This window comes from Dromiciops gliroides, chromosome 1, assembly GCF_019393635.1.
Source record: "Dromiciops gliroides isolate mDroGli1 chromosome 1, mDroGli1.pri, whole genome shotgun sequence".
Classification (NCBI taxonomy): Eukaryota; Metazoa; Chordata; class Mammalia; order Microbiotheria; family Microbiotheriidae; genus Dromiciops; species Dromiciops gliroides.
This window is the reverse complement of record NC_057861.1, coordinates 288,377,366-288,389,911: the sequence shown is the minus strand read 5'-3', so window position 1 is coordinate 288,389,911 and position 12,546 is coordinate 288,377,366.

The window sequence follows — 12,546 nt, the reverse complement described above, 5'->3', positions numbered from 1 at the left end:
GGATTTTATTTCCTCTTCAGTTAACCTAGGCAGTTTGTATTTTTGTAGATTTTTATCCATTTCATTTAGATTGTCAAATTTATTGGCATACAGTTGGGCATAATAATTCATAATTATTGATTTAATTTCCACTTTATTGGTGGTAACAACACACCTTTATTTTTTTTTTTTTTGGTGAGGCAGTTGGGGTTAAGTGACTTGCCCAGGGTCACACAGCTAGTATGTGTTAAGTGTCTGAGGCCAGATTTAAACTCAGGTCCTCCTGACTCCAGGGCCAGTACTCTACCCACTACTCCACCTAGGTGCCCCTACCCCTTTCACTTTTGGTACTGGTAATTTGGTTTTCTTCTTTCTTTTTTTTAATCAAATTAACCAATATTTTATCTATTTTATTTGTTTTTTCATAAAACTAGCTCAGTTTTATTGATTAATTCTATAGTTTTCTTGCTTTCAATCTTATTAATTTCTCCTTTAATTTTCAGGATCTCTAGTTTAGTATCTAATTGGGGATTTCTAATTCGTTCTTTTTCTAGCTTTTTAAGTTGCATGCCCAATTCATTGATCTCCTCTTTCTCTTTTTTATTCATGTAAGCAGTTGGAGCTCTAAATTTTCCCCTAAGCACTGCTTTGGCTGCATCCCATAGATTTTGGTATGTTGTCTCATTATTGTCACTCTCTTGGACAAAGTTATTGATTGTTTCTATGATTTGTTGTTTGGCCCATTCATTCTTTAGAATGAAATTATTTGTTTTCTAATTGATTTTCAGTCTACTTTTCCATGGCTCTTTCTTACATGTAATTTTTATTGCATCATGATCTGAGAAAGATGCAGTTACTATTTCTGCCTTTCTACATTTAACTATGATGTTTTTGTGCCCTAATACATGGTCAATTTTTGAATATGTGCAACGTACTGCTGAGAAAAAGATATATTCCTTTCTGTCCCCATATCAATTTTCTCCAGACATCTATCATGTCTAACTTTTTCTAGTATTCTATTCACCTCTTTTAACTTCTGTCTTATTATTTTTTGGCCTAGATTTATCTAATTCTGTAAGGGGGAGATTCAGATCCCCCACCAGTATAGTATTACTGTCTAATTCTTCTTGTAACCTCATTTAACTTCTCTTTTAAAGAATTTGGATACTATACCACTTGGTTGCATACATATTTAATATTGATTACTTGCTTCATATCTATAGTGCCTTTTAAGCAAGATATAGTTTCCTTCCTTATCTCTTTTAAATAAGATTAATTTGCACTGGCTTTGTCTAGATAAGGATTGCTACCCCTGCTTTTTTTACTTTAGCTGAAGCATAATATATTCTGCTCCAGCCTATTTAACTTTACCTCTGTGTCGGCTCTCTCTGCTTCAAATGTGTCTTTCTTTTAAACAGCATATTGTAGGAATCTGGCTTTTAATCCACTCTGCAATTTGCTTCCATTTTAATAGCAGAGTTCATCCCATTCACATTTACAGTTATTATTACTAACTCTCTATTCCCCTCCATTCTATTTGCCCCCTTTGTACTTTTTCCCCCTTCTTTCACCCTATTCCTCCTCACCAACATTTTGCTTCTTATCCCTGCCTCCCCCAATCTGCTCTTCCTTTTTATCACCCCTCTCCCTTTTCTTTACACTTTTCTCCCTTGATTTAGCCTTCCCTTCTATCAGTCCCCCGCCCTTTCCCTTCCCCTTTTACTTCCCTAAAGAATGAGCTAAGCTTCTTTATCCAAATAAACGTAAATGGTATTCCCTCTTTGAATCAAATCTGGTTTGAGTAGGGTTGAAACAATGTTCACCCCTCCCTTCTTTCCCTCTATTGTAATAGGTTTTTTTTTTCATCTCTTCATATGAGGTAATTCAGTCCATTCCACCTCCCCTTTCCTCTTCTCTCCATAGACTCACTTTTTAATTTTTTTAAATTAATTAATTAATTAATTCATTCATTCATTCATTCATTCATTCATTCATTCATTCGTTCATTCATTTATTTATTTTGCAGGGTTGTGAGGGTTAAGTGATTTGCCCAGGGTCACACAGCTAGTAAATGTCAAGTGTCTGAGTCCAGATTTGAACTCAGGTACTCCTGAATCCAGGGCCAGTGCTTTATCCACTATGCCACCTAGCTGCCCCTCCCCAGACTCCCTTTTTAACTCCTTCATTTTCTTTGTATCATCACATCAAAGACAATTTATATTTATACCCACTGTGTATAGTCCTTTTCTCTGCCCAAATACATTTACAGTTCTCAAGAATTATAAGTAATATCTTCCCGTGTAGAGATGTAAACAGTTTAACCTAATTGAGTATCTTTTTATTCCCCTCTGTTTACCTTTTTAAACTTCTCTTGAGTCTTGTATGTTAACATCAAATTTTCTATTCCATTCTGGTCTTTTCCTCAGGAAACCTTGAAAGTCCCCAAGCTCATTGAATGCCCATCTTTTCCCCTGAAAGAAAATGCTCAGTTTTGCTGTGTAATAGAATCTTGGCTGCAATCCAAGCTCCTTTGTCTCCCGGAATATCATATTCCAAGCCTTGTGATCCTTTAATGTTGAAGCTGCTAGGCCCTGAGTAATCCTGACCGTGGCTCCATGATATTTAAGTTTCCTCTTTCTGGCTACTTGGAGTATTTTCTCCTTCACCTGATAGTTCTGGAATTTGGCTACAATATTCCTTGGGGTTTTATTTTTGGGGTCTCTTTCAGGAGGTGATTGGTGGATTCTTTCAATGGCAATAATATCCTCTGATTCTATAATATCAGGGCAGTTCTCCTTAATAATTTTCTGGAATGTGGTGTCTAGATTCTTTTTCTGATCATGGCTTTCAGGCAGTCCAATGATTCTCAAATTGTCTCTCCTCGATCTGTTTTCCAGATCAGTTGTCTTTCCAATGAGGTATTTCACATTTTCTTCAATTTTTTCATTCTTTTGATTCTGCTTGACTGACTCCTGGTGTCTCATGGATTCCTTATCTTCTAACTGTCCAATTTTAATTTTTAAGGCATTGTTTTCTTCAATGAGATTATGCACCTTTTTTTCCATTTGGCCAGATGAATTTTTTAAGGAACTCTTTTCTTCAGTCAATCTTTGTGCTTCCTTTTCCAAACTGCTGATTCTTTTTACGTAATTTTCTTGTTTTGCTTTCATTTCTCTCCCCACTTTTTCTCCTACCTCTCTTAATTGACTTTCAAAATCCTTTTTGAGCTCTCTTCCCATTTTTTCTTCTACTTCTCTCAATTGATTTTTAAAATCCCTTTTTAGCTCTTCCAGGAAGGCTTTTTTTCTTGAAACCAATTCAACTTCCCTCTTGAGGCTTTACATGTAGACAATTTGATAGTTTTGTCCTCATCTGTGTTTGTGTTTGCCTCTTCCCTTTCAGTAGAGAAGCTCTCAATGGTGAGGGCTCTTTTTTGCTTCTTACTCATATTGAAGCTTATTTATTTATTTATTTTAAGTTGAGGTCTGCTCTGGGGGTACCAGGTTCCCTGTTTTGAGCTTCTTGTGCTGGGGTATAGGGGCTGTGTCACCGGCTTTTTACACTGAGCCCTCTATGGCTTGTGGATTGCTCCTCTCCCTGGACTTCCTATCAGACAGATCAGTAGACCTGGTCACGCCTGTCCTGTGTGTGGCCCTCCAGCTGTCAACCTGCCCTCTCAGCTAGTGCAGGTGGGTTTCACCACTGCACTGCTGCACTACCAACTTGTTGAGCTAGGATCCAGGGTCCTCAGTTGCTTATCTGTGGCCCACAGCTTCCTGCTGAGTTGCCCCAACCCCCTCAGCATTGCACGGCTGCCCTGCGCTGTGCCTCCCTTTTGCCCAAGTCAGACCGACCTTTCCTGAAGTCTTCTAAATTATCTCTGTTTGTAAGACTGTGTCTCTCTGTCTCGTTGCAGGTTCTGTAGTTTCAGAATCCATCCAGAGGCTTGATTTAATGTTCTTTTTGAGGCAACAGAAGGAGAGCTCAGGCAGCTTGCTGATTCCTCTCCACCATCTTGGCTCCAACCCAAGGTGGGTCTAAATGAATTTTTTACAAGTAGATCATTTTCCCTTTTTAAAAATTTCTTTGAGAAATAGACCAAACAATGATCTTGGTGGATCAAAGAATAAGCAGTTTAATAGCCCTTTGAGGATAGTTCCAAATTGCTCTACAGAATAGCTGGATCAGTTCACAACTACACCAGCAATGCATTATGTACCACTTTTCCCATATGCCCTCCAACAATTATTGTTTTCCTTTTTTGTCATATTAGCCAATATGAGATGTGTGAGGTGGTACCTCAGAGTTCTTTTACTTTTCATTTCTCTAATACATTGTGAAATAGAGCTTTTTTTAAAAAAAAATTGACTATAGATAGCTTTGATTTCTTTGTCTTAGAACTACTTGTTGATATTATTTGACTAGTTATCAATTGGGGAATGGCTTGTATTCTTTTTTTAAGTAAAACATGACCATATAAGTAATTTTATAGAAGAAAACTTCAAGAAAAAAAAATGTCGTTTTCCATTGATGTCAGTTCTTTCTTTGGAGATGGATAGTATATTTCATCAACCATCCTTTGGAATTGTCTTGGATTATTGTAATGTTGAGAATAGTTAAATCATTCACAGTTCTTCATCTAAAATTATTGCTGCCTCTGTGTACAATGTTCTCTTAGTTCTGCTCACTTCACTATACATCACTTCATACAAGTCTTTCCAGGCCTTTCTGAAATCCTCCTGTTTGTCATTTCTTACAGCACAATAATATTCCATCACCATCATGTACCACAGCTTGTTTAACCATTCCCCAATTAATGGACATTCCTTTGATTTCCAATTCTCAGCCACCACAAAAAGAGGTACTATAAATATTTTTGTAAAATAGGTTTTTTTTTTCCCTTTGGGGGCTGAAATGACTTTTATTCTTATAATTTTGACTTAGTTCTCTACACAATTGAGAAATAAGACCTTTATCACAGATACATGTTAAACATTTCCCCAGTTTTCTTCTTATTTTTGTTGCATTGTTCTTGTTTGTGCAAAACATTTTAATTTTTTGTAAGCAAAATTATCTATTTTATATTTCATAATGCTCTCTGTACCTTGTTTGATCCTAAAGTCTTCCTTTACCCATGTATCTGACAGGTAAATTATTCCATTTGCTTGTGATATAACCCTTCATGTGTAAATTATGTACCCATTTTGACCTTGTTTTGGTATCTGGTGTGAGATGTTGTTCCATACCTATTTTTCTGCCATACTGTTTTCTAGTTTTCTCAACAGTTTTCATCAAATAATGAGTTTTTGTCCCAAAAGTTTGGATATTTGGTTTTATCATATACTAGATTAGGGTGGTCATCTACTACAGTGTATCCTGTACCTAATTTATTCCATTAATTCAACACTCTATTTCTTAGCCAGTACCAGGATATTTTGATAATTAATACTTTTTAATACAGTTTCAGGTCTGGTATTGCTAGGCCACTTTTCTTCATATTTTTTTCATTCAGTCCCTTAATGTTCTTGAACTTTTGTTCTTCCAAATGAATTTTATTATTTTTTCTAGCTCTATAAAATATATTTGTGTTATTTTATTGCTATGGCAGTAAATAAATAGATTAATTTAGACTGAATTATCATTAAGTTTTTAAAATTGTTTACATCTGACTGTGTGAAAAAGTGATTTATAATTGTAATCATATAGATCTTGGGTTTGTATATTTCATTATTTATATTTGTTTTAAATTAATTTTTTCTTTATATATTTTGATGCTGGCCTTTGTTATATATAGAAATGTTGGTGGTTTATGTGGGCTAATTTTATATCCTTCAACTTGGCTAAAGTTATTATTTTGAGTAATTTTAATGAATTTTCTAAGCATACCATCATATTATCTGAAAAGAATGATAGTTTTGTTTCCTTATTGCCTACTCTCATTTCTTCAGTTTCCTTTTCTTCTCTTATTGTTTAGCTAGCATTTCCAGGACAATATTAATATAAACATAAATAAACAAATTGTGAACAAAGACATTAAAAAGTTTGATTTCTGGTTATAAGCTACTCTTTTATTATAAGATATTTGATATTTAACTTCTGAAATTAAAAATATTTTTAGGCTAAGAAATTTTGGGTCTTTTAAATTATATCTATATATTCTTGTTTCTTAAAAATTTTTATTTTGTTAATATATTATAAATTGTTATATTCGTATACATAAATAACCAAGCCTTAATAGATTTCCTCAAGAATTTTAATGAATGGGAAAAACAATATGACAGAGAGGTAAATAATTAGCCTAAAGGTTAGGCATAACTTTTTTCTATTCCTGATTCTAATATATTATGACTATATGAACCTGAGCACATAATTTTACTTCTTTGTACCTCCAATAAATTCTCTAAATTACACTCATGAAATCACAGATCTAATTTAAGAGGTTTGTTTGTATATATGTATATAGAAAAGCTAAATAATAAATATAAATAATTAATAAAAGTTAATGATATGGATGGCAGAAAATGTAATGACACAAACATATATTTTAAATCTTAAGTGGGTAAATGGCTTAAACTGTTGTACCTGAATATAATGTAATGTTACTAGTATGCCATAAGAAATGGTGAATAAAATGAATATAGATAAACATGAAAAGTACAATATGAACTGATGGAAAGTGAATTAAATATAATGAAAAAATAATATACTAAATGATTGACAAAATACAAACAGAAAGAGAAAAAATTATATTGTGAATGTTGCATATTAAAATTCCTTATAAAATATTATTTGTTTGGAAAAATCACAACCCATATTGCCCTAAAAAAAGAAGAAAATATTATTTGCCTTCTAAAGGCCAGATCTCTATTGTAAATGTAGTAAAAAAAAAATACGTCCTTCAATATCTTGATTTATCTTAGAATAGGGAACATATTAACTCCATTAACAGATTACTAATGTTATCATCTCAGATTAATGGGGAAAGTGTGGTCTGTCTATGTTTAATGTTTTGTTGCAGGAAAGTAAAGCAAAAAAAAATTTTAAAGTGCCTAATTTAAAATGAGGAATAAAAGCTGAACTCATGGTATTAGAGAAGATATAGAGAAATAGGAATAACATACCTTCTCAAAGATCATTTTTTAAAATGAAGAATATTTTGGGGAGACAGGTCAACTTATTTTTTGTTTTGGTTTGGGTTTTTTGGTGAGGCAATTGGGCTTAAGTGACTTGCCCAGGGTCACACAGCTAGTAAGTGTTAAGTGTCTGAGGCTGGATTTGAACTCAGGTCCTCCTGACTCCAGGGCCGATGCTCTATCCACTGTACCACCTAGCTGCCCAAGTCAACTTATTTTTAAAAGCATGTCAAAAGTAATTTAAAAAACATGTCCAAATAATCCGTTATTATACATAAATAACTTACTTTAAAAGTCAGTACATTTAGAATAATGTTCTTAATAATGGATATAGTTTACAATCCTACAAGTAGTAAACCTGTGATTTTATTTGAAGCTTGTAAATCTGCCCCAAACATCATTCATTTTTGGTTTTAGAGTAAATGTTATCCATTCTGAGCTGCCCATCTTCCTTTTCCTATATCCTGCATCAATTAGGCCTTTTCCTCACTCCCCTTAAATACTATTTTTGCTAAAACTTGTTTTTTTAGCAAAGAAAACAACAATATAAAACAGAATCAGAAGTGTATTATTAAGTTTCATCTGCACTTGTTGCCTTATTTTCCTTAGATACTATGAACAGCAACCAGTGTTTTCTTTCATGACACTATTAAATATGAATTTTTAAAAAATTAAATGATGTCTATTCTTGAGCTTACAATTAAAATGTGTATAACAGGAATCTTTTTATCTTTAAAAGACATTTTGGAATAATTATATTTTTCTGAATCCCATAGACATCATGTATCTAGATTTTATCAAGGCATGTGGCCCTACTGTGTCTTACCATATTATCAAAGACAGGATGAAAATATGCATATTGACAGATAATACATTTAGATGCATTTAGGATACTTGAAGGCTAGAACCCAAAGACTGGTGACTAATGGACCAAGGTAAGTATTGAAGGCAGTGTGTAGTGGAGAATATCAAGGATTTGTTCTTGTCCCTTACAATGTGGCAACATTCTCAACTAAGACTTCAATAAAGACATAAGTGGAAAGTTTAATAGTTTTCAGATCACAGAAAACCTAGAAGGATGACATATTGAATGGTAAAATCAGCATACAAAAGCAAGTCATCCTAGATAACTTCTGGATGAATTCTCACTTTCCAATATCAAGTCCTTCTAACATCTTCCCATTTTCTTCAACCTATCTCCATTTGACATGGACCCAAGGTCAGAATTAAAGAACTGGATTTGACTCTTCACTTAGTACATGTCTGACTCTAATTCATTTAACCTCCCTGTTTTAGCACGTCCTCTATAAGATTAGGGAATTAGACCAAATGGTGTCTAAACTCACTTCTATTTTTTAGACATAGAATCTTATGATTTAATCCATTTACCTAAGTTTCTTACTGTAAATCCAATGAAGGAACTGGGAGTGTGGATCCTATACAAAAGGAAACTGGGAGAATATGATAATAATGGTTATGTATGGGTATCATGGTTATCATGAAGAAGAGGGTGAGTTATTCCTCTTGTTTTGCTTGTCACATCAGGGCAAATATAGGAGTACTAGGGAGAAATTACAATACAGTCAGATTTAGGCCTAATGTGAGGGGCGGGCAGGGGCAGGGGTGGGAGGGGGGGCGGGAGGGAGATCCTGACAATGACCAAACTACAATTGGCAGCCTGAGTTACCTCAAAGTGGGGATTTGCAAAAATAAGCAAGATGAAAATGTGTTACTTATATTTGATTGGAGATTCTGGATGATCTAAGGCTAGGTTAAACTTAGAACATGAATATAAAGATTTCAACTCTGAAATTTTATTATATGTTTTCTAATCCTATGTCTATGCAACAATATGTATATGAATTTCTCTTTGTTCTTGATTTGCCTCTTTCCTTCTCCAACTCACCCATAAGAAAATTATATTCTCTCCATGTCCTTATTAATAATAATGAGAAATGAAATAGGTACTGTTATCACAATTATCTGAATATTTCTATAAATTTTCCACTTTGGTTTCTTTGTGAAGACCTGACTGCCAAATGCTTTATTTATATGTGTTGGCTTTTAATGACTGCTTGAAATTAAGGAGCTCCAAATGCTTCTCATTTGTTTCTCCTTCAGAGAAGTTCAATATTTGCATTAAAAGCCTACATTAACAATCAGGATCCCTGGTACAGACACAACATTATGAAATGATTGGAGACATTCAAAATTTTAAAGAGCTTTGGGTAGGAAAGATGAAAAACTCTTTTAAAAACATGAACCACTTGAAGCACTTCAGTAATTTCAATTGCTCTGCAATGGGCAAGCAAAGGATCTCCATTGCTTTCACACTGAAACACTTCAGCTCTTGGATAATTTCACACCCTTCCATGCAGCCATTTCCAGAACCCCATCATTTCCCCACTGAAGAGGTTTTAAAAATATGTGAAGTGTTTCAATAATTTTAAAGTATCCTTTACAGTTCAAGCTCCAAACCCTTATCACCTCAAAATTTAAGAGCTTATAAAATTTGAAGTGGTGCAATATTTCTAAATGACTATGTATTGTGATTCCAGTTGTGTGGTTTTTTTTTTAGTGATTTGATTTTGAAAGCCTAGAACAAATTATAACATAGCTTAAGATACATAGTACAGAACCTGTACCATATGAAAAGAGCATATCATACAGAAACATTATAAAAAGTGTTAAAAAGCATTCAAATGTTAGGAAATGAGTCATATTTCTCTCTTCAATATCCCAATAAACAGCAACTTGTGTACAATGTCACTTCCAAGATTTGGCTTAATATAATTATATGTAAAACTCCATAAATAGAGAAGAGTTTATTTGTATAGTCAGAAATGGAATAGAGTTTTCATAGATAGTCTAGAAAGATAGAAATAATCTGTTACATATTTAGAAATTGGTCACTTTTACATAGGTTATTTAATATCCAGCCAAATAAAGAAAACATTTGGAACTACACAGACCATTAGATTAGAGTTCTTGGTTTTGTCTTTTGGAGAAAAGAGATAAAAAATATTGGCCAAGAAATTTCAAGTCCTTCAGTTTTTCCTATATTTAAACACACTCCTAAAAGCCAGAATGCCCCATTTTCTAAAATTTTATTTTGTTTCTTTGCATTTATCCCAAATAGGTATAATTTGAAGTTCTTGTGGCTAATAGATTCATTTAAAAATCATTTTCCTGATGAATGCTCTCTCTATATCTATTTGGGCAAATCTAGCTTACCTACTAGCACAAAAATAAATATTTTTGGTTACAAACAGGGCACTAATAGTTACAAAAACACCATGTCTGATGTTGCATAGAAATATACTGCATTGAAGACATACCATTCAATAACTCCTAGTCTCTTGGAGTTGATGTTCTACATGAGCTAGAGCATGGAAATGAATTGAGTCATCATATACCATGTTGCTAGAGAAACATTTCTAAAGAATATTACAGTAGTAAGACTCACATGTTGATAATAAAATTACAGATATTTATATTGTGCTTTAGGTTTGCAAATCTACTGCATATACTATAAATATCATTGAATCCTCAAAACAACTCTGTGAGGGCAGGGCTGAAGTAGATACCTCATCTTATTGATATGGGCATTTTCTGTGGTAAAAATCATAACACAACTATAACTGCCCATCTTGTGCCATTTTTCTCCATGTCTTTCCTTAAATTCACCACAATACAGTCCAGTCAAAGTTCTGAAACTCTTCTCCAAATTTTCTGGATGTTGTAGGTATATTAATATTTATTAATATTTCTCCAATTATTTGTTTGTCACTATTTACATAAAGGTTTTGTAGTTGTATTTATATAATTGTTCTCTGTCTTGGCAGATAGACCCCCTAGTATTTAATACAGTCTATAAATAATTAAAGTAAAATTTCTCCATCTCTTCCTACTGGGTTTTGTTGCTAACATTCTTGTGACTTTGCTGGATTTGATTATTCAATTGAGCTTTACTGATTCTTTGAGGTTCTTTAAGTAAACCATTATATTATTTGCAAAGAGTGGTAGTTTAGTTTCTTCTCAGTTTATGCTCATTTGTTCATTTTATTTTTCTTTTCTTATTAAAGCTAGCATTTCTAGAACTATGTTAATTAGTGGTGGTGATAGTGGACATCCTTGCTTTGCCCCTAATTTTATGTGGAAATCCACTAGCTTCTTCCCATTTTATATATAAAGTTGTCTATACATTAAAGTTGATAGCATTTTTCACATTAAGGAAAGATCTTTTTTATTCTTTGGTTTCCTACTATTTATCATAGGAATAGGTTTTATATATTTTTTAAAAAATTTCTTCATCTATGTATATGATAGTATGACATTTATTATTCTTGTTAAAATATGACTGAGCAGACATCTAGGTGGCTTAGTGGATAAAGCACTGGCTCATGATTCAGGAAGACATGAGTTCAAATTTGGCCTCAGACACTTGACACTAGCTGTGTGACCCTGGGCAAGCCATTTAACCCTCATTGCCCTGCAAAAATATATAGCTGATAGGTTTTCTTTATTTTTTAACTAGACATTGAATTTTGGTAGCAATTATTTTTATTTATTAACAACACAATCTAGTAAAAATGTGTAATATTTGTGATATGTTGTTCTAGTTTCCTTGCTAACATTCTACTTAATTTTTTGCTTCAATATTCTTTAAGGATATTGTGTAATAATTTCCTCTTTCTTTTTTGACTTTTCCAGCTATAGGTAGAAAGATGATATTTATATTATAATGGGAATTTTATTGCATAATTTTCTTTTCCTAATTTTCAAACTATTTACATAAGGCTGACAATTTTCAAATTTACCTATCCTCCCCCAAATTATCTGCTGACCTCCAATCTCACATCTATAACTACCTCTTAAACATTCAAATTGGATGTCCATTAGACATTTTAAATTCAGCATATTTAAAAACTAACTCATTATCTATTCTTCTAAACTCACCTCACCTCCTACCTTCCCTATTACTGTATAGAACAACACCATTTCCCCAAAACTTTGCACTCACAACTTAGGAATCATCCTGAATTCCTTTCCCCCTTCCCAATATCCATTCTGTTGCCAAGGCCTTTCAATTTCTCCTTTGCAACATTTCCTAAACATACCTCTTTCTCTTTTCTAACACTGCTAACCATCTAGTGCAGGCTCTCATCACTTCAAAATCTGGTTTATTTTCATAAATTGCTCGTGTCTCCCTGCCTCAAGTCAGTTGCCATTCCAACCTCTATTTAGTCACTAAAGTTATTTTCCTAAATCACAGATCTTATGTCTCGCTCTTACTCTTATACTCAATAAATCCCAGTGGCTTGCTATTACCTTAATGAGCACATACAAAATGCTCTGTTTGGCATTCACAACCCTTTATGCCCTACCCTCCTAGTATTTTTCCAGTTTTCTTATAGTTTATTCTCCAACACAT